General features: G+C 33.3%; 1 protein-coding gene across 14 annotated transcripts in view; it reads left to right on the top strand.

The window, feature by feature from the left end:
* LOC145297622 (FMRFamide receptor-like) overlaps positions 1-25,115 on the top strand; it is a 1,184,367-nt gene that overhangs the window by 1,008,483 nt on the left and 150,769 nt on the right. For 4 of the 14 annotated variants that reach the window (XR_013870287.1, XR_013870285.1, XR_013870286.1 and 1 more), the window contains one exon: positions 19,280-19,356. The exons of 8 other annotated variants lie outside the window; for them this stretch is intronic. The gene's annotated coding sequence lies outside the window, so the exon portion shown is untranslated. Of the gene's footprint in view, positions 1-19,279; positions 19,361-25,115 lie in introns of those variants that run through there. 2 more of the 14 variants (XR_013870284.1, XR_013870288.1) reach the window with 2 other exon arrangements.

The raw sequence follows: 25,115 nt of genomic DNA, 5'->3' as shown, positions 1-25,115 counted from the left end.
GAGGATACAGGGATTTTAAACCATTTTATCATCAGAATTGATTGATTACTAGCTCAAGATGGTGGCTTGAATTCATGTTAGAAATGCAAATGTTGATTATCATGGTTACGATTTCTATTTAAATATAAATGCACATTTTGGACGCGCCAACGTCTTATGTAAGAATTTACTGTTTATTTTACACGCTCACCCTCCTCTGCTCGGTCGGTGATTACACTTCCACAATAAATTTATGATGTTAGGATCTCTGAAATTATGAACGTTACTCAAAATCAAAGTGTATTTATCTTTCTTTAATTGGGGATTTCCAATACTAATCAGTGGTGTTCCGATACAAAAGCTACCTAAAAAACAGAATGCACATTTTCATGAAATTTCATCAGAATCGGTATAGGCGTTATGAAATTCATACATAACTCGCTATCTTTTACAGAGAGACAATGTGTAATTTATATAGTAGTACAGGTTATACATATTGTCTGGGCAACTGGTAAAGAAGAGGTGAAAAAATATTACTCGTTTGACATTGGTTAATTCTAGATGAACGTGCAAAATGCGTTTGGTTTGTGATGAAGGGTTTTCTCTTTAACGAAAATAATTTTAATTCACTCGACTGTTTACGGTGTGATAGCTTCATGATATTTTGGATTTATTAGAAAACATCATAATATCATTAGAAAAAAGTAACTTTAGAATATAACTTCATCTGCGTTGGCGGATATTTAAATAATCGTAATATACAGAGCATAGTAAAATATCCGTGTAGTATTTGAATATAATTAATACGGTAACACACTTTTATAAAAACATTATGTGTGATTTGTATACAAAGAAAGTTCAGATCTTAGAAGGCTATGATAGTACCTGAAATAGAAATGTGTAAGTGGTTAAAATTAAGACACGCGATTTATTACATCTATAATATAAAGCTGACCGTCTATGTGTCTGATCACTAATAGGCTCCTATATGGTTTATTATAGAAAACTGATTACACATAATGATAGAAGATGTATCGAGACACAGAATAGGTATTTTTTCTGGCATAATGATCATTCATTAAAATTGTCTGCATACCCGCCTGGCCACAAAGTATGGAAATAAAAAAAATTAAAATAAAAAGTTTACAAGTGCTTTTTTTATATAGATGTACATAATAATACTTTGATAAGTATTTTTGATTAAAATAGGGATGGTTAAAAGAAATTGTGGGGTCTGCGTTCGCGCCTGGTCTCCATAGAATGAATATAGGCACAAACTTTAATAAAGACTTGTTATATTTATATGCGTAAGTATAATTTGATAATAATGTTTCAGGTTGAAGAAATATGGTATAATAAAATTATGAGGTCTTCCTTCGCGCCTGGCCTTCATAGAATGGAAATATGTCACAAAGTTTAACGATTTTTTTTTAAATATAGATCGACAGAATATTGTGATAAGTGTTTCAATTTAAACAGGTATTGTATAAGACATTATGGGGTTTATGTATTTTATTTTTACTTTTATCATATTTTGCATTGGTTTTGATACTCCCAAATTCGAAGTTATCTCTTTACAACCCTTCCTATTAAAAACAGATCATCCTTTCAAAAATCAGAATTCATTTTCTGTAGGCTGTGTTTAACCCAGTCAACAATGGGTACTTTTTCTAGTATATATATATATATATATATATATATATATATATATATATAATATATATATATAATATGTATATAATATGCATATATAATATATATAATATATATAATATATATATATAATATATATAAATATATATATAATATATATAATATAATATATATATAAATATATATATAATATATATAATATAATATATATATAAATATATATATAATATATATATAAATATATATATATATAAATATATATATAATATATATAAATATATATATAAATATATATATATATATATATATATAGTCCTGATCAAAATCATAAGATGACTTAGGAAAGTAAGCGTTTTCGCATATTATCGAAGTTTTAATCAAACAAATGGTTGAAACAATTGCCAAAAGGGAAAATATGATGGAAAAATTGAAACCTGCTAAATTCGAAACCTTAACGCTGATCTAATAATTATGTGTTTAAAAAACAAACATTTCCAGCTGGTCAAAATGATAAGACAACTTTAATAAAATCGCTAGTTTTGAAAAAATGATTACGAAAAGCTTTCTATGTTACTAAAAGTAACTTTTAAGTGGATAAAAAACATCTTACTAAATTATAAATGGCAAAAAGGAAACCATTATCAGGGTGTTAGAGGAAGTATATTTGAGCTTAATAGGGGCGGACTCTCCCATAGACCCATTGCAAACGAAGTGAATCGTAGAAAAAACGGTCACCACAATTGTTTAAGAAATCCAGGTCAATATAGACACAAAAAGGGACGATCTCGATCAAAAAAAAAAAAAACGCCATCACTGGATCGCCGTATCAGAAGAAGTTAAAAAAAACTCCAGTATGAGTTCAAGTCGATTAAAAAGACAACAGCAGCAGAATGGAGTCCTAAAACAATCAGAAGTTATCTGAAAATGAAGGGTTTCAATCATTTAAAGCGACTGCAAAAACCACGTTTTCTTGAACAGCACAAAACTAACCGACTTTAATATGCCGCCAAATATCACACTTGGGATGGAAAGAAGTGGGAAAATGTAATTTTCTTCAATGAGAAAAAGTTTAATCTTGATGTTCCAGATGGATTTCAACAGTATTGGCATGATAAAAATGTGCCCAAAGCGACTTTTTCAACTCTATATAGTCAAAGAGGGGCTTTAATCAACTGGCGTGCTTTCTCGTCAGCTGAGACCCTAAAGTTACAAGTAGTGAAAGGGGATAAACATCATTGAAGTACATTTCAATGCTTGAAAATGCTTCTATCAGGACTGGAGGTCCACGTCTGTTTGGAAGAAATTGGATTTTCCAGCAAGGCAACGCTCAATACACACATCTCGACAAGCACGAAAAGATTTTCTTGAAATGATATACCTCAATCGCATTGAAAATCTTTGGGGATAGATGGCAAAAGAAGTGTTCAGGGATGGAACCCAGTATGATTCGATAAAGGAACTTTCTGATTCAGTTTTCAGTACATGGGATAAAATTCCTTCGTAACTAATAAAAAAAAGCTGGTCGCTGAGACCATTTTTAGTAATTTATAATTGCCTTTTGTTAGATAAATTATCAGTGGTCTTTTCATTTTGACCAGGTGAAAATGTTTGTTTAAAAAACAAAACAATTATTACATCAGGGTTAAGGTTTCGTATGAAGCAGATTCCCTTTTTTTCCATCATATTTTCCCTTTTGGCAATGGTTTCAACCATTTGTTTGATTAAAAATTCGATAATATGCGTAAACGCTTAATTTCTTAAGTGGTGTTATGAGTTTGGCCAGGACTGTATATATCTATATAGCATCAGGTCACACAGCATTGCTCGGGCCCTTATACACTGTTCATAATTTATCTCTGTCTCTGTCTCTGTCTCTCTCTCTCTCTCTCTATATATATATATATATATATATATATATTAGACCCAAAATTTACTAAAATGTTTACTAAATCCTCAGGAGTAAACTCTTTTGATCTTTGACTCCTTGGTAGCCAAGGCTTCGTCTAAAAAACGATTAAAAATTTGCCATATGTCTGGATACATTTTGTGTAAAATTTCGAATGTTTACACCCATAATTGGCTGACTGAATTGATAGAAACCACAGAGATCATTTTTTTTTTTGATTTGATATTTATTATTTCAGGCTCAAATCGAATTAAAAAGTTAGATCAATGTCTAAATAATCTCCATCTTAAACTGCACGTGTTTAGACACCAAATTGGCAGAGGAGTTTGGTATTTTTCCAAAGGCAAATAGTTTAACTTTGACCCCTAAACATCCAACTTTCTGGGCGAAAACCTATTAAAATTTTTCCCAAATTTCAATGCTCCTTATATTAAATTTGCCATCTTTAGAGTAAAAATTGACAGAGGAAATGGACACACAGATACACACCCATGCAATGTAAATTATATATATATATATATATATATATATATATATATATATATATATATATATATATATATATATATATACTAGCCTGGATATACGGCGTTTCTGGGGTGGTTGAAGGTGTGTGCTGGGCAAAAAAAGTGGTAGTAGGCTACCAAGATTGAACCATACTGCGGAGGAGGAAAAGAATATGAAAAAATAAACGGGATATCATTGCGGTGGCGTCCATCGCCAAACCGAAATTTACGAAGGTTTGAATTAAGGCTAGTAAAACGGAAAGAGGGATGACTTCCGAGAATATCGGCGAAAAAAGCCACCCTGGCCTCATATAACAGTGCCTAGCTGAGGGTGAATGAATCAGTATGTTTTGGTCAATTTTGTCGATATTTGTCATCCGAAGAGTCGGAATTTAAGCCGATACCAAGCTCGAGAAAATCCGTCGCTTCTCTCGCAAGTTTAAGGACGGCATACATACATACATTTAAACAGACAGCTGAGATTTATATTATATACTTGCCTGGGAACCCGACATTGTCTGGATATTTAGAGGTAGTTGTTGAGCAAAAAAGTGGTAGTAGACTGAAAACCGGTAGTTACGTAGGTTTGAATTATGGATATTCAATCGAAAAGACAGAATGATATTCGTAATTCTCGGCGAGAAAATACATAATCGTTGTTACGAATAAGGCGACAATTGATTCATCATAAATTTCAATATTACTCAGTTTTTTCTTTCGTTACTATCGGCACTAAAATATCAAGAATAATTATGATAGTTTTTAACAATGTCTATGGATGATTTTCAAATGTATGTATAAATACATTGACACAGTTAGTGATTAGACACCCCTTGCTTATTTTCCAAATTCCTATTACTGTGTTTCATTTTAATTCCCCACTGCCGGCACCAATTTTTATGGAAATATACTTCATTTTCTCAAGATTACTCAGTAGGTTTTACAAAAAGAAATACACAAATGTGTTAAGTGATTAACACATCCTTGCATCATTACAAAATTCCACATGAATGTGTTCTATTCCTCCCGACTACCGATGCCATAGTTTTAAAATGAAATAATTTATTTCTTGAACATAACCGGGCAGGTTTTCTAAGTAAGTAGGGAAAATCATTGACACGGATTGTGATTAGGCAACTATTACTTTACCACGAATTTCAATATTAATGTAGTTATTCCCTCCCACATACCAACAACATAATAGTAAGAGAAATGATGTCTTTTCCGGAATATGATTCCATAGATATTCAATATTTTTGGAATATCACATTGTGGGGCATTGCTTTGTAACCCCAAAAGGGACATTACACTCTCCAAAACAACTCGAAAAGAGAACTAAAAAACTTGTTTAAAATTAAAATAATCATTCTTCTTTCTCCTCCCCACTACAACCATCACATAATTCCCGGATGATAACATTACACATTAAAAAAATATACAGAAACTGGCCTAGTAAACTTTCACAGAAAACCAACAATATATATGAATTAATGAAATCTTTAGATCGGAAACTTTTTTAGCCATACCCATAATCGACTTCAGAATTAAAGTAATATTGAGATTGAAAATTGTTTCAGCCATTTCCAGGACAAACTTTACATTCTACTACCCTCATTTAATCCAATAGCCGCTGGATATTCTACTAGTATATATTTATATGACCATGAGAATGTTGCTTAACTTTAGAGATCTACATAAGCATTTGGTATTCCGAAGTAGTCACCCACCTGGTAATGACCATGACAATGGTGCTTAACTTTTGTGATCTACAGAAAGCATTTAGTATTTCCAAGTAGTCACCCATCCGATAGTGACCAATACAATGTTGCCTAACTTCGGTGATCTACATAAAGTATTGTGTATTGCCAAGTTGTAACCCATCTGATAATGACCGAGGCAATATTGCTTATCTTTGGTGGTCTACATAAAGCTTTTTATATTCCCATACAGTCACCCATCTGATAATGACCAAGACAATATTGTTTTACTTTGGTGATCTATATAAAGCATTTTGTAATCGCAAGTAGTAAACCACCTGATAATGCTCACCTCTATGTTGCTTATCTTAGTGATCTATACAAAACATTCGGTATTGCCAAGTAGTCACCCATCTTATAATTACCAAGACGATGTTGCTTAACTCTGGTGATCTACATGAAGCATTTTGTTTTCCCAAGAATTCACCGATCGGATAATGACCAAGGCAATGTTGCTAACATTTGGTGATTTACATAAAGTATTTTGTATTCCCAAGTAGTCACCAATCTGATTATGGTCAGACTCCATGTTTCTTAACTTTACTGATGTATACAAATCGTTTTGTATTCTCAAGTAAGCACGCATCTGATAATGGCCAGGCTCCATGTTGCTTATCTTTGTTGATCTACATAAAGTATTTGGTATTCCCAAGTAGTCAAACATCTGATAATGACCAAGCTACAAATTTCTTAACTTTGGTGATTCATAAAAAGCATTTGGAATTCCCGCGAACCCCATCTCCAAAATTGTAAAATTGAACCTGTAGTGCACAAGCACCTTCAAAATTGTCAGTCAGACCTATACTGCACAAGTACCATCAAAATTGTCAAATCGGACCTATACTGTACAAGCAATTTTAAAATTGTCATATCAGGCCTATACTGCACAAGCACCTTCAAAATTTTTACTCGGACCTATACTGCGCAAGCACCTTCAAAATTGTCAAATCGGACCCATACTGCACAAGCACCTTCAAAATTTTCAAATCGGACCTATACTGCACAAGAATCGTAAAAAAAAAATTATGCACAAGCGCTTAACATTCCCCAAATCGGACCTATACTGCACAATCAGCTTAAAATGTTCATATCGGACGTATACTGCACAAGCACCTTTTACAATTGTAAAATCGGACCTATACTTTATACGCACATTCAAAATTGTCGAATCGGACCTATACTGTACAAGCACTTTTTAAAATTGTCAAAGTGGACATATACTGCACACGTACCTTCAAAATTTTTCAAATCAAACGTATACTGCACAAGTACCTTAACATTTCTCAAATCTTACATATAGCGCAGAAGCATCTTAACATATGTACAATCGGATTTATACTGCATAAGCACCTTCATAATTGTACAATCGAACCTATACTGCACGAGCACCTCCAAAATTTATAAAATCTGACCTATACTGAATAAGCACCTCCAAAATTGTAAAATCGGACCTATATATTACGCAATCACCTTCAAAAGTTTCTAATCAGACCTATACTGCCCGAGAACTTCAAAAATTGTCAAATCGAACCTATGTGCACAAGTACTTTCAAAATTGTTAAATCGGACCTATACTGCACAAGCACCTTACAAAATTGTGAACTCGGACCTATACTGCACAAGCACCTTAAAAATTGTCAAATAGGACCTTGTAAAATCCGACAAGCACCTTCAACAATTTTCGAATCTGACTTATAGTGTAAAGGCACCTGCAAAATTATCAAATAGGACCTACACTGCACAAGCACCTTCAAGATTGTCAAACTCGACCTATACTGCAAAAGCATCTTCAAAATTGTCAAATCGGACAAATACTGCACACGCATCTTAAAAATTTTCAAATCGGACCTATACTGCACAAGCGCCTTAACATTTCTAAAATCGGACATATACTCCACAAGAACCTCCAAAATTGGAAAATCGGACCTATATTGCAGAAGCACCTTCAAAATTGTCAAATCGAATCTATACTGCATAATCATCTTCCAAATTATGAAATCGGACCTATTCTTCACAAGCACCTTCAAAATTGTAAAATCGGACCTATACTGCGCAAGCAACTTCAAAATTGTACAAATAGGACCCATACTGCAAAAGCACTTTACAAAATTGTCAAATCGGACCTATACTGAACAAACATTTTAACATTTCTCAAATCGGATCTATACTGCAGTAGCATCTTAAAAATTGTACAATCGGACCTCTACTGCACAAGACCCTTCAAAATTGTATAATCAGACCTTTATTGCACAAGTACCTTCACAATTATTAAATCGGATCTATACTGCACAAGCACTTGGAAAATTATTATATCAGAGATACACTGCACAAGCACCTCCAAAATTGTCAAATCAGACTTTTACTGCACAAGCACCGTCAAAATTGTCAAATCGGACCTATATTGCCCAAGCACCTTAAAAATTGTGAAATCGCACCTATGCTGCACGAGCACTTACAAAATTGTCAAATCGGACCTATACTGCACAAGCACCTTAAAAATTGTCAAAGCGGACCCATACTGCAGAAGCTCCTTCAAAATTTTTAAATAGGACCTATACTGCACAAACTCCTTCAACATTTTTCAAATCGCACATATACTGCACAACCCCCTTTAAAATTGTCGAATCGGACTCATACTGCACAAGCACCTTAAAAATTGTCAAATCGCACCTATGCTGCACGAGCACTTACAAAATTGTCAAATCGGACCTATACTGCAATACCGCCTTCACAATTGTCAATTCGGACCCATACTGCACATGCACCTTAAAAATTGTCGAAGCGGACCTATACTGCAGACGTTCCTTATAAATTCTCAAATAGGGCCTATACTGCACAAGTATTTCAACATTGTCAAATCCGACCTATACTGCAAAATTACCTTCACAATTGACACATCGGACCTATACTACACAAGCATGTTCAATATTGTAAAATTAGATCTATACTGCACGAGAAAGAAAATAAGGAGGAGGCCATGCTTTGCATGTCAAGCTTTAGAGAAACAAGCGTCACTCGAAAATTAGGATGACCTTCTAAATAATAATCTTTTTAGTTTAGATCTGATTTTTGGAATATGACATCTTGTGTCAATTTAGTAACGATGAATACAAATTATGTATCTTTTTTCTAATAGACTAGCTGGGGTAACCCGGCGTTGCCCGGGTGTTTAAAGGTGTGTGTGCTTTGGCGAGGGTGGATAAACAAAACATAAGAATAAGTGAAGTAAATATTTTTTTAAAAAAATGTTAAAACTTAAAAAAATCGAAAAAAAAGCACAAATAAACTAACGTAAGTCGAACGAACGAGGTTAAATGTAAAAATCGGAAAAAACAAAAAGAAAACGCGAATATGATGGAATAAGAAAACATAAAAAGGAACGTTAAAACTGTTTAAAAAATCTGAAAAAAAACATAGAACGTGAAAAATGGCTTTAATAACCCTGTTTCAATATTTAAATTAAAAACATCGAAAAAAGAACACCTCATCCCACTATTCGAACCCAAAATGTTTAGATAATAACCCCGTGATCTAAGCAACTGATCTAAGACGACGACGACGACGAAATTGGATCGTTTTTTTTTTTTAAATATTTAAACTAAATCATATTCCGACGTAATTTGCATGCGTAGAAGCGTACTTGTCATGAGAGGACGGTTTTTGCTGACCCCTTCCCTGTAAAAAACTGATCATTTTAGGGTGAAGAAATTAATGTTTTTGGCCAATTTTTCGATATTTTTCAGTCAAAGGTTGGATCTTAAAAATGATACAAATGTCCTGAAAATCTGTGACCCGTTTCGAAAGATTTGCGTGACATACAAACACACATACATATAAACATACAGACATTCTCGCTTTTATATATATATATATATATATATATATATATATATATATATATAAGATAATGCTTGGTAGAAAATTAAGCTGTATAAGACTGTTACTTAGTCTTTTGGCTTAAACCAATGTGTAGTATATGTTCTTAGAATTCAAGCGGTCTCATCTTTCGCCCCCCCTCACTCTAAGAAAATAAGGGGGAGGTTATACATTGGACCTAAAGCTGTAGAGAAACACACGTTATTCGAAAATAAGGAGGATTTTTGCCTGGGATGTAATCAAATCTATTCCCATTTCGTATATGTAATGTTTAAGATTTAGATGTATTGTTTACATTTTACAACATAGTAAAAGGAATCTAGCCATCTCTCTCTCTGTTTTGGTGTGTATGCGGGTGTCTGTCTCACTCTCTCTTTCTCTCTCTCTCTTACTCTCTCTCTCTCTCTTCGTCATCGTTCCTCTAAGAGAAATAGTGTTACTAAAAAGAAAATGGCGTTTGGCTTTGTTTTTTTATAAAAAAATCGATCGTCAATATTTTGTAAGCTAATTTTTTTCACTTCACATTTTTAGCTTGTCATTTTTCTGTTTAACTACCGTATCGTACTATTTTTAACCTGATCATAACTTTGGTAACGTTGTCATAACGTGAAAGTTAATATTGTAAATTGTACGATTAATGCATATTTTAGCGATAACAATCTCATGATATGCAATGTTTTTTATATACACACCGCAATTACAGCTTGCTGACGTCAAGGTCACGCGACATGACTCAGCGTTTATTAAATTACGTATAAATATCGTTAAAATGTAACATTTTCAGATGCCCCACTGTAGAAAGACGGTAGCTGAATAACTTAGAGTTGGCATTTTGGGCCAAAAATTCGATATGTGTCGTCCAGAGGGTTGGCCTTTAATATGAAGCCAAATTTGTGAATGTTTGTTCCGTCTGTCGAAAGATTTCTGGTGGATATTCACACACACTTACATACATACAGACACACATGTTTGCTTTTATATATATATATAGAAAATTATATATATATATATATATATATATATATATATATATATATATATATATATAGTTATATATATAGAGAGAGAGAGAATAAGAGAGAGAAAGAGAAAGAGAGAGAGAGAGTAAGTAATAACATATATATGGCGATTACACTACACTGAATATTCCGCGTTTAATCCACTCTAGGACTCTTCAGAATGATGCGCGGATTTTGTGGTTGTTTGTCGTTTTTTATACATGCATCTTCTATTTAGGTTTTAGTAAGCCAATCAGCTTTCTAGTGTTCACCGCGCCCTTCCTAGCAGCCAATGAGCATGCACTTAGCCGACACAGGTCTATTTGACCTCTGGTGGACCTGGTCCTGTGTGTGCAATATTTGGCCTGAATATCTAGTTTCTTGATCTGTTTTAAATCTAGGTTAGTGTTTTTTTATTTTAGTTCATATATAAATATATATAGATAGATATATGTACATATATATGTATATATATATGCATATATATACATTTATATATACATACATATATATATGCGATCGTTTATATATATTCATATTTATTAAATATATTTATTTGTTTATTTTCTATTGTTTTGTTAGTTTTAAAACTATTTTGTATCGCTATCCTGGAGTAAATTTTATCTTGCGAACACAGTTGTTTGCTATTCCTCTTCTACAGTTAAATAGATGTTGGGGTTCTTTAAAGTACGGTGTAACAGATTTTTCATGAGGGCATCTTCTACATGGATCGTCTAAGTCCCTACATATATATATATATATATATATATATATATATATATATATATATACAATATAGCTCATATTCCCAGATGATCATATAATATTTCGATCACGCTGACAGATGTTAAAGACATTTTTAAAAAGTGTTTAAATTTCATCAGTGTTTCTCGCGTTTAACGGTGGCCGGAGTGGTTAAGTCCTTATAATAATTTTTATAGTAAATAATTATATATATATATATATATATATATATATATATATATATATATATATATATATATATATATTCTACAATAGTAAATTAATTCATTAGGAATATAGCGTAAGGTTTCCTTTGTGCTTTACCGCCTTTCAGCAACTGTACAATCATGAAAGGAGCAAACACCATCTGCTCATATTATTTACATTCCAAGTACTATTTCCTGCTTTAGGTTTTTTATGGGAAGTAGAATCTATCATGTATAAATTATATTTTGTCCTCTATTTCTTGTAAAATCTTCTTATTTCACTATTTGTTTGGGGGGTTGGCTTAGTATATTTGTATATTTGTGCTATATTGCTTACGTAATATAATTATATCATTATTGCATTGGAAAAGTTTATTTCTTTAAGGTTAGCTGATAATCAATAAAACATCATGTGTTTATATCGACTACCTAATGTATTTGCACTAAATTACTTTTTTGTGTGCATTTGAATTCGGTGGAATCTACTCTGAAGTGTCTTACACTCTATGGGTAATGTAATCTATGTACTATGGACGCACCTCTCTTTCAAGTAAGAATTATGGGTTATTTTAGATCATCCAAACATGTCGAGAAACATAACTTTTTTCTTTCGTAATTCTTGTATTTGTCTACATATTCAGAAAGAGTTGGTTTATTGTTATTTGTTTAATTTGGTTAAAATGGTTTTAGTAGATTTGTCATTAGTTTTGGATATCTGATTCAAGTTTTAATTATAAACTCGTAAATATGACCATATAAGCTAGATCAATAGATTCCTTATGAAGAAACGAAAAAACTCGATTAACTTTTTCACTAGAAACTTTAAACCTAGTATCCCCAACAAAGCATTGTTTTTATATTTGTACAGTTTATTACTTTTTGTTCAGCCAGCTGGTGACATTTTGTCCCTGTTCTGACGCCACCCAAGCGTTTCTAATACTTAGTGAATACCATTTCCCTGCACAATCGTGTCTCAAACACGCCATTACCGCTCTCACATGGCTTAAACGAATATTTTACGCTCTATCGTGCCTCGATCACGTCAGTTTTCGCCTTGTCCTGTATTGAACAAGTCCCGACTCATCTATTTCTCACAGAACATCGGCCACATATGAAATATAATTCCCCAGAACAATTAATGTTCTCCCTACTCAGTCTTCGCTACATGTGTATTTTTTACTGTTTCTGTTGTGAACTCACATCGCGCAGTCGGCTTGGTCATTTGCATATTACTGCTTCTACAAACCAAACGTCATCGGCTCTTACACATAGATGAGCTAATCTTTTCATTTGTTTCTGTGTTTGCAGCTTTGAACAATTACAACCACATTGCTTTAAAGCTATCTTTTTACAATAAAATGTTGCACCCAAGATTTTATTGTTGTATTGATTATGCTTATTTGTCAGTTTTCTAAGAATTACATTTCATTATCAGAAAATATAATAATCAATTTAATTGAATATGTGATCTTTTTCTTAATTGTTTACACGAAATGAGTTAAACACTTCTTTTTTTTGCAATATTCTATTCTCAGACGTTCGTTAAAATTTAAACAGAATGTGATTCAATTTTTATGATAATGAAGTCGATATTTATTTTAGCCGTGAGGGTTTTATCTAATTAATAATTTACAGAACTACAGAAAGATTTTAAGATGAGTCCATTTCTTCTGCACGTTTTGCTATGAGTTTGTCATTAAAATCTGGTACGTGATAGGCGTATACACAGTTTTACGGATCGGCAGACCTTTTGGAGATGCGTGCAGCATTAAAGATTTCAATATGAAACAAAATCCTAACATCTAAAAAATCTATACCGAGCATTGGTGTTATTGACAAAATAAATTATAGTTGAAACTAATAGGTGGTACAGGGAATTAGAAACTTACATAGATACGTATAAATATATTCTAAATTCTAACATATGGTTAAACGATGAGAAAACTAAAAAAAGGCAATCGTAATAGAAAAATGAAAATATTATTTATGATTGTTAGCATGCATCACTACATTTGTTGATAAGATTTGATTGTTTATTTTATTTATCTAAATAATCACCGTTTATCAAGGCCTGAAACCTATTCGAGAATAAGAGTACTTTATTATTTATACGCATTCGAGAATAAGGGAGTATTAATATTTTTATTATTATTATAATTTTTTCTTATGGCAAAATAGTTTAATGTTCAGTAATGGTGGGAAACAGACATTCATTAATTAATTAACTAATTAATAGGACCTACTGACAAGAACTTGTTTGTATTGGACGTGAAAACGAAAATTTCATTGCCAGCTGAGTAGCATTCCCGCAATAAACAGACCCGCAAATGAATAGTTTTACGAAAGAAGCTTTGCTCATAGAATTTTCTTTTAGCTTACCAAAGAGATAGCGAGTAGGAGCAATTGCTGAGAGTTATTTTTGCTAGACAATGTTTGTTGTGCATGTTTTACGGAAAGGGACATAAATTAAAGCTCAAGCGAATAACAGCTACAGAAATAACTATTGAATCGGTATAGACTGGTGACGTTACTTCCGTGAAAAACATGAAGAAGGTAGTAAAAATGGCACATCTCACTAGATTTTAAATCGGTTTTGTAAGCTGTCAAGACAAGGAAAAAAGGTTGGCGGAGCTCCTCCTCGACATTACACGCGTATATGATCTTATGAAGTTTTTGCCTGATATAAAGATAGCAATTACGTCGCATTGAAGGTACATTCTTTAAAATCCGAATGATCTAATGCATTGGTGTTCAGTTAATCTGTGAGTTCATCGATCAAATTCAATTTCAACCTAAATCTTTGTTAAAATAATATTTCAAATTAACACGTTATTAATTTGCACAAATTATATTAAAAATTAAACTGTGCCGCACAAACAAATGTGCTACTTTAACACGTGGCATAACATACTGTTTAGAATTGTAATGCAATTATATGTGTGACGGATTAATAAACAAAATATAACTTTATAAAGTGCAGACGTATCTCTATAATCTACCCGAATTCTCCTCATATTTTAAACATAAAAAACCATAATATGAGTTTTATTTTATGTTTACATGTCAAAACAATGCTTGCATTGTCACAAAAAGCAACCTGTGTACTGTCATACTTATACAGATAAAACGCCAATTAGTAAATTTAATCTGCTATTGTAGTTATTTATGCCATTTCGAAATAAGGAATGAGAGACCAAAGAGAATCACATCATTAAATTACGCGTGACACATCGCGTGGTGGATGTTAGCTTTTATTATTATTGGACGAATGTCATATTTGTTGAATCTGTTTAATAAACACGTTCATCGATGCTACAGAAAATTTGATCGTTACTACTGATGCCAAAAATCACTTGATAAAAATGATTTATAATATTATTATCTGTATGACGCATAATGCTCTGATCTCATATAAAACGATGTAAAGATTGACAAAAAGAGCGTCAAGTATATTTGTACATTACACCTGTAAACGCTGATGTTATAATGCCCACTAAGGCAGTATATGTTGTAATATGTTCGGTAACTATTTAGAAAATAAAATTTATTCATGGTCATTCTTTTGCTTTTAAATTCTCGAATGAAAAATAAACGAAAACAACAGTACAATGATATAAAATGCAAGTAGTTAATATGATGTCACAATTGGGTTGGTTAATCTGGGCTGGTGCTGCAAAGACCACCTTGCTTTCATTTGATAGATGCCCCGCGCTGACTTCATAATCAAGTCGACTATGCTCTTTTTTCTTCCTACTACTATAATTTGAGGCAGGCGACGCTGTTAGTTTCTCTAATATAGAGTTTATTTCTACGGCAGAAGCATGGCTGCTAATCACTCTATGATCTTTCCTATAAAACATTCCAAGGTAATATTTCCCTTTATGTATACCTTTAGAAAACTAAACACAACTCCCATAGCAAATTCTATTTTCTCAAAAATGGCGCATCTGTAGAAGAATAAACATCTATGCTGTTTCCGTGCCAACTACGGCGTTGTCGTTTTCATGTTCGGTATAATATAATTCGTAAGCCGCGCATGTTCATCACTACTTTATACTGATCTACTTTCATATATACCAATCATACTGGTATTGTCTCACCATCCTGAAGGGACTAATTAAGCCCTTAATATCTAATGAACCTTCGGTTTTTATAATTGCTTGCACATTAGTAGAAAATACTTAAATTGGACTATGATGTTACTTATCTTACAAAATAAATGTATAGTTCAATCTAAGTCTTAGAAGCATACTGTGATATTTAAAAAACATGAATCCTGTGAGACACACTTAGTCCATAGATATTTGTACGCATTTAACAGAAAAAAAACGGTGAATTTATCTAGAATGCCTTTAGTGATATATTAATGACACGCAATAGAATTATATAGCCAGATTAAATATTTACCAACAATGAAAATAGAACGTTTTTAATATTCTGGGCCATTTATCTTAACTCAAAAGGTAATATTTGCTCTGATGCTACATTGTCTATTTTTCCTTAGTCACTTGAGAAGATGTATTTTAAGAGTGAGTCTTTTATTTTTGCTCCAATCTAGGGGCCCCATTTGGCCCCACAGGATTCTTTCTAAATTAAAACTTGATCGCGTGTCGAATGTTGCCCTCGTGTGATCGCAAATAAACAAAAACAAGGAGACTACTGTTTCAGACGGATGTGTAAGATTTATAGATACAATTACTGTGACACGTACCCGGACGTACCTAAAAGTAGATACGTCCAGCGTATATAGATGTATAATGATGGACTTGTATTTAAAGCTCCAGTTTGTTGGACAGAATCGAACTGGCAAGACTCTATTTTATATTGAAGCAGTAGAAGGACAGAAGCTCATATAGATACGCAGGGATGCAATTAAAATGCAAAACTATACCAGCTGGATATGAACACGCTCAAAATATCTTGCAAGATTTAACAAGATCTTACTGCTTTATTTCCTTAATAACATGGAGCCATTAACTTTCCTAATACTTTTTTGTTGGTTATGCAAATAAAGCTCATGTTTCTTTCGATTTATTAACACAATAAGATTTAAAATTATTCAGAAATAATTAAAGTATTCTGACGATAATATTCGCATGAAGTCATACGGGCGTTTATTATTCTATGTTCACCGTTCGTTCAAAAGACGCTATCCATATGAACGACGTTTTTTTCTCTCAAACAATGTAACATCCATGCTTCGATGACTAACTATACTCTAAAGCGACTAATTTAAATTTAGTGTTTCGTTAGTGCGCGGGGCAGTTTTTATACAATGACGAGAACTAATGTCTTTGTTGGTAAACATAGACACTAATTAAGCTATTTTTCTAATTAAGATAATTTTTCAGAATCTAAAATAATAACAGTGGAGTAATCTACAATATAACGTCGGTGTGCATGCTTTATATCTATCATAACGTAAAAACGACAATATAAAACACTGAAATGTGTTATTTCTCGATCGCTGTTTCTTGAATGAAATAATATTTTATTTTTAGCAAGTATTTTTTAAAAAAAATATTATTATTTTTTTTTTATAAATTGACACACATTATAGCATCGGAAGGACCAGTTTTCCATACATATTATATACAAACTTAATAAAGTAACTGATTTTACACAAAATATATAATTATGCTTGGCTGGTCAATACCGCGATTAACTTATTCAAAACTAGCAGGACCTGTAAACTGGCATTGCCCGGTGGAAGAATGACAGATCGAGACCAATATTGTTAAAGGAAACCCCACTCATATTAAGGGGGACATAAGGAGTACTACTTGTTTAGATGATGCTATTTTAATGGTGTTGGACCTAGAATGAGATGTATTTATTTTATTATAACGACATCTCCGTTAAAATATTCTAAAGATACATCAGATAGTGGCTACTAGTCTAGACATAATAAATTTGTGTGTGACATCTGTTGTTGTCAAACTAGAATTTCTGAATTCGAAACATTATATATGAATAATAATTTATTTTTGACAACGGAAATAGTTCTATACAAGGTATAAAACCCTTGATGTAAATAATAAAAATATTATTTTAAGACACAAAACTTGAAAAATTTAAATGTTAGATAACATAAGTACTGACCATTAATGCAGCGCAGCAATCCCCTTTATTCGAAACATCACAAAGGGAAGGTAAGCACTTAAGAACAAATACGATAAGAAAGAGTTACGCAGCTACATGTATTATATATATATATATATATATATATATGTATAATACAGTAGAGTATAGAATGTAACCTCGACATTATAGTTGTTTAAACCTAAAACCAATAAACAAAAATTAATTTGCAATTTCAGCACTTTATTATAAATGCTTACACACATATTTATATATATATATATATATGTATATATGTATATATATATACGTGTGTGTGTGTATTTTACTTCCTAGATAGTATGAAGTGATTCACCATTAATCACAATGTTTACATCTGCTGACCCATGCATGTCTATAGTTCTTCGTAACATCCCTACTTTATGTGAAAATTATTTCTATACATATACATTCATATAATAACAGACGCTGAAAGAAAATATATATCAATTTATTTATGCAATGCATCCGCTTCTGTTTCCGCGTATAAATATAACACAATAATGTATCTGATTGAGTAATATCGTTACCAAATATAAATAAATCTGTTATATAAGTCTGATATCCTAAAAGATGTTCCTAAGAACTCCGGGTATTGTAAACGCAATGTCCTCATAAAATCGTGTTGATACATAACTGCTAGAGGTTAACTCTTGTTTTTATGCTGCTTCTGGTTCTCGTGGCGTTGGTTTAAATAGAAATAGAAATATGAAATTCACCACCTTTCTAACTCTAATAAAGACAATACTAAATAGAATTATTTCTATTTAGTATTGTTTTGATTAGAATAAGGGAGGTGTTGAATTTCATATTTCTATTTGATTAGACAAATTGGTATGTTGAATTTATCTATTCAGAGAGGTGGTCAAAATTACGAGTGCATATTCATTCCCCTTCAACGTGCGAGTCGTGTCAGTTCCACCGTAGAAGATTTATCATTTTCTTTTCTTACTTTTCTCCATATCTCATCTCCGTTTATCCCTTCTCCTGTTCTACGGTACCTTTACTTAAAAGCATTGCGCCCACGCAATCTGTGAATAGTTGAAAGCGCGCACCTCGCCCTACTCCTGGTTTTAACGCCGATGTGTCTGATTGTAATTGACACGACGTACGTTACTTGTCCTCTAATTTCTAAAACACCTCAGGTCTTATTAAAATGGAAGAATAACCAAAAAAGGCAACGACAAACGTATAACGTTATCCTGTTTGAATACAAGGTTATGAAAATTGTTTTATTGGTGTCCAATCTCTACTGTACACTCTTTAACCCTTATCCTTGAGTGGTCTCTTGGCCTTGATAATGTGGTGATGCCTGTGAAAAAAAAGGTAAGTTTAGACAATATTAAACTATTCATGCTGTACGCTAAAATCGCGTCCATATACTTTAATGCCACACTTAAACCAAATTTATTTTAATTGTTTTCTATCTCGTCGTATTATAAGATTTACTAAATATGTTAGTCTTTTCTCTGACAATCTATTATATCGATGCTTTAACTCTCATCTCTTATACTGTATTATATTCTCTTTATAGATATGTATGGTATTGGGTGCATAGGATGAAAATGCATCATTGTTTTCTGAACGTCGGCGTCCGCATATAAACACACAGTAAGTGTTATAAAGATGCACACAACTATTAGCACTTCTATTAATACTACTATACTTAATCTCCATATATAATATTTTGATTAGAGAAATTCCCCTTGGTAGCAAAGTTCCGTAGGTTTGCAACAATAGATGCGACATACAAATTTATTATGTCTAGACTATTAGGCACTATATTATGTAACTCCAGAACGCCCTTTTAGACACATCACGTCCTTATATTTAAATCCTACATTTCATTATTGGCGCAAAACTATCACAAGCTAAACCATCTTCAGAAAAAAGAAGTTTCTATTTTACCCTCAAAATATCAAGTCTTGCGAGCGCTCTCGGTCAAACCGAAATGAATTCTGCATTTTCGACAGGTATCGGGGTTCGCCCTTAGTAAGTGGATCATAAACTCATATGCATAAAATAATTTTTCCCTTGACTGATCCAAAATAATATAGTGTTTTCAGCATAATTTTGCTCTTTCTGATTGGCTGAGTTATTACCATTCCTATATTCCAGATTAACAGAATGCACATATTAAGCAAATTTTTATGTGCCATTCAAATATGGCGCCGAAATGATACCTATTTTTGCTCTCTGAGTAAATTGCTGCGTAGATTTTCTAACATTTTACGGCGTAAGTTTGCGTTTTCTCTCCCACTCTCTTTCACCTTAACTCTCACTGTATATATATTTTTCCCCGAATCTCTTTCGCTTGATGTGCACATTTCATTTTATGACGACGAAATATAACATTTCACGGTGATGCGGAAGAAAAATAAAACACTTTTGTTTCCTCGATCGTTCGCATTGTACATTTTTTCCAGTCGTTATTTTTTCATATAGTTACGTTTTCTAATGTTCATTAATTAAATATATTTTATTTAACCCTGTGCAATATAGTTCGATCGTCACTGATTTAAAAATAAATGTTTCGGCAATATCATCTACAGGACTTCTACTTATTATATTGTTTGAATGTATTGTTTTTTTACATACCTGCAAAATTCACATTTTAAAACTGTTAAAATATGTTTATAGGTAACTATAATTTAGATTTATTTTTTACCGCCTCAAAATAAAACATAGAAATGTGTAACATATTTTATCTATGTATTTATATTTTTACTCGTATATCTTTTCAAATAACGATGTTTATATCAGTTAATAAATTATGTCAAACTATTTTGATATTTAGATATTTTATTTATATATACAACAAAGAAAACAATGCGTTTGAAACATGTTTTACAGTTTTAGCAGTTTTAAAAAGTAAGATTTGTGCAACAGATAATAGTTTTACTAATTGTATTGTGAATATTAAATCATTAAATAAAACAAAAAACACGGTACTCATTGACTTATTGATCCGTGCTGAAATATATTACTTAAATATTTATTCTTGACATGGGGGGAGAGGATTTTGTACCTAATCTGTACTTTAACCTTAGAATTGAGTAAAAAAACATATCATAAAACTTTAATTAATCTTGGAAATACCATTTAAAAATAGCGCGAATCAGTAAGTGTATTAGCACCAAAAACACAGTAAATAAGAATCTAATACATTATATTGCTGAAAGATTTAGTTTTAAATCGATGGTGATCGTCATGGTTTCCAGAGTGATTTTCGAAATTATGCAAACGCATCGAAGCACAAAAATTAGGAAATCGTTACTTCTAGAAAATCTACAACATTGTAGTAAATAATGGGCAATAAAACATTTCCCCGCTAACCAACAATCACGAGGTTGTTAGCTCAGCAATCGACAAGGCTAATATGCTTGCCAGCCGGTTTGCTTCGAAATCCACACTGGGCGCTTCCAACCAGACCCTGTTTGACATTCCTTTGCGGACAGACGCCACGCTAGACGATCAAAAAATCACCCCTGCTCAGGTACACGCTATCATAAAAAACCTTGACACTTCAAAAGCATGTGGACCTTATCTCATCCCAGCTGTGCAATTAAAAAAGAGCTCAGCCAAACTCTAAAACAAACGCCTTAATGAATCATGCTTTCCCGCCTGTTGGAAAACTGATTCTGTGGTACCAATATTCAAGAATTCTGGTGAATGAACTGACCCATTAAAATATCGCCGCATTAGCCTCCTCCCACTTTTCGCCAAAATATTTGAGACCATAATTAACCATGTTCTAGTCCGGCACCTTACAGATGCTAAACTTCTGACTGACAAACAATAATAATTTAGACAAGTCCGTTCTACAGCTGACAACCTCCCTGTAATCTCTGAACGTATATACCATTCACTAGACAAAGCGGGAGTGGGACAGAGCGGTAGCTCTAGATATATCTAAGGCTTTTGACAGGGTATAGCACAAGGGTCTCCTCAGGAAAATTAAATCATACGATATCACTGGTAGATTATTTAACATAATTAAATCCTTCTTTAGTAAGAGAAAAATCAGGTTGTCCTCGACGGTCGTACATCTAACAGTGTGATATAAATTCGGGAGTTCCTCAGGGGTCTATTCTTGGACCTCTATTGTTCCTAATATTTATTAATGACCTCCCCGACAAAACTGCCTCTGAGATGGGTGTATATGCTGATGACCCTCCACTCTATAACAGACATGACAGGAAAACAAATGAACACATATCTAAAGAAATGGCAGAAACACTAGAAAATGACCTCCAATCTGTAGTGCAATGGGGACATACATGGATGGTTACATTCAATGCTGAAAAGACTAAACTGGGTTCCTTCAATAATTACAAGAAACAGCCTCTGCCACCAATAGCAATAGCCAGTGACTCCCTGTCTGAGAGTACATCTTTCAAACTGCTTGGCCTAACGTTCACAGAAAACATGAGTTGGAACAATTATATTGAAATCATTGCCACTGCCATTGCGAAAAAGGTAGGCTCTCTCTACAGTGCTAGAAAACTACTGACACCTGAAAGTATCCTGTACCTCTATAAGGCAACCATTCGCCCATGTATGGAGTATTGTTGTCACATTTGTGCTGGAGTATCTGCTACTTGTCTATCACTCAAAATAAGGTTCAAAAGAGAATCGCCAATCTGATAGGCCCTGAACTGACATCTAAGATTCAGCCATTGTCCAATCGACGAAACGTTGCATCCCTCTGCTTGTTCTACAAGTATATTAATTGTGAATGATCTGACGAACTGCAGACACTTGTGCCCCCACGACGTAGACACCCTCGACAAACCCGACAGGCAGCTAAATCCTTGAGATCCCTTGATATAAAATAACTTTAACTCCAGTAGTTTCTTCCCAGAACCGCTAGACTCTCGAATTCCATTCCAGGTTCCTGCTTCCCTAACTGTACTGACATGCAGAAGTTCAAGTGTAACGTGAACCGACATCTCGCTGCCCAAATCCCACCTGTTGTCCCAGTAGTTGCTGCCCCTGATAGTAGCCCCCTACACCAAAGTGGCAATGTGCCTTGTTTGGGGTGAAAATGTAATTAAAAATTTCGACTCTGCGGATTAAGAAAATCTCATTTAATATTTTCGGAAGGAAGTACTTATAGAGATATAAAGAACTGCATTTTACACCGTAATTAACTAGCTGCCAGGTTTTTCGTACATGCGAGAAACAAATCCACCTGTCCTACGGAAACTGTCATCACCACATCATTTAACATCTGCATGTTGATACCCTACTCCGAAAAAAGTGAGACTATCTACTCCGGAAGCCGTTATTTACATGGGGATTTTAGGGGTGTATTCAGAATGCCGTTCTTAGTATGAGAACGTTGGCGGTGCATATTCCGACAGTCCTTCTTATCATGGGGGGTGTGATATCTATTCCAAAAACCGTTCTTAACCTGACAATGTTATAATAAGTAAAAAAAAGTCGTAATTCTTTTGTTTACACATAAAACTAGAATAAAATTAATACTATTGGTAGAAGTGTAAGAAATAGCACAACTTCAACAACAAACGGAAACATCTGCGACTGCTAATCCTGATTTCGATTACTCAAAACAGCTCATATACAGTGAGAATTTGTAAGTTCTAACTCTTCTGTGTTTACTTTCCATTATTAATTCATACTGATTTTCTCATTCCCTCAATTGATTTTTTAAAATTAAAACAGTACCTATATGGAATCCCCCAAACTATTACCAATCGGCAGTGAAAGCAAAATTATTTTTTTCGATCACGTGTCAACAAGTGTTAAGGGAGGCTAGTGGTTATCAGCAACAAGCATAGTTTACTTAGGTGTAAGGGGTAGTCTTCAGCATAGAAACGCAGATAAACGTGTCGTGCTTATTATTATTATTATTATTATTATTATTATTATTATTATTATTATTATTATTGGAATGCCGGATTTGTGGTAAGACCTCAGAGTCAATTGCTCACCTTGCAGCAGGGTGTAGTTGATTGCCCAAAGAGAGTACCGGAAAAGACACGATCGCATTGGACTCCGGATATATTAGAAGGTGTGTAAGAGGGTTGGGCTGAAGTGTGCTGGTAAACGGTTTGAGGGGGTTCCTGATGAAGTGAGAAAAAGTTAGGATGACAAAGTAGAGGTATGGTGGGACAAAAGTTTCATAACGACCAAGCAATTGAAACATAATCATCCGGATTTGGTCGTCATGGACAAGGTTTCAAAAAACTGGCAGATTGTAGACTTCTCAGTACCCTGGGACAGGAATGTGAGAGAGAATGAGAATTAGAAGTGGAGCAACTTTGCTCCATTGGCCTTGGAGATAAGGCGTATACACGGGGTTTAAACACAAATAATCTCGGTCGTAGTTGGTACACCAGGAGTAGTATCAAGTCGTCTGGAAGGACAATTGAAAAAAGAACTACAAATCCCGGCTGTTTTAGGTGGCCTTAAAACCTCTGCAATTACAGGCACCACCAACAACCTTAGGAAAACCCTTGATCTTTGAAGCTCCTGATTTGAAGCCTGGATTAACGGGAATCCCCTTGAAATGAATTTCATCACTTTCCAGGTAGACGTTCATAAACGAAATCAGAATTATTATTATTATCATTATTACAATAAAAATAATAATGATAATTATATTAATAAAATAAAGGGGTATATGTATGTATACAAACACACACACAAACACACACACACACATATATATATATATAATATCTATATATTTATAAAAGTGAAAGTGTGTGTGTCTGTCTGTGTACATTTTCCTACGTAATAACTCCGTCAATTTTTAGTCTACAGACTCGATATTTAAGATACAGAGTACTAAGATTACGAAAAATCGATGTGATCGCTTTTTGGCCAGAAATTTGCCTATTAAGGGGTCAAAGTTCAACGATTTGACCTTTGAGAATTCTACCAAACCACTCCGAGAATTTGGGGTCTAAACACTTAGAAATTTAGATATGGGTTCCTTGAACACGGATCTAATTTAAAAACTTTATTTGAGTCCAAAACAATAAATTTTACGGGGTCATAATAGGGGTCAAATAAACAAATATTTAACGTTTTTTTGTTGTTTTTTTTTTGTTGTTTAGCATACACCTCCAAACACTCGAGCAAGGCCGAGCACGCATGCTAGTATATCTATAAAAGGGAAAGTGTATGTCTGTGTGTGTGTGGCTGCGTACGCAATAACTCTGGCAATTTTTAGTTTGCAGACTCAAAATTTTCGGCCAGAAATTTTATAATTAAGGGGTCACACTTCAACGATTTGACCTTTGAGAACTCTACCAAACTCCTCCGACAATTTGGGTCTAAACAATTGAAATTTTATATATAGGTTCCTTGGACATGAATCTGACATAATAACTCAATTT

Source organism: Euprymna scolopes, chromosome 18 (assembly GCF_053919585.1).
Source record: "Euprymna scolopes isolate OS-2025 chromosome 18, ASM5391958v1, whole genome shotgun sequence".
NCBI lineage: Eukaryota > Metazoa > Mollusca > Cephalopoda > Sepiida > Sepiolidae > Euprymna > Euprymna scolopes.
The sequence above is the reverse complement of the archived record's forward strand: the minus strand, read 5'-3'. Positions and strand labels throughout refer to the sequence as shown.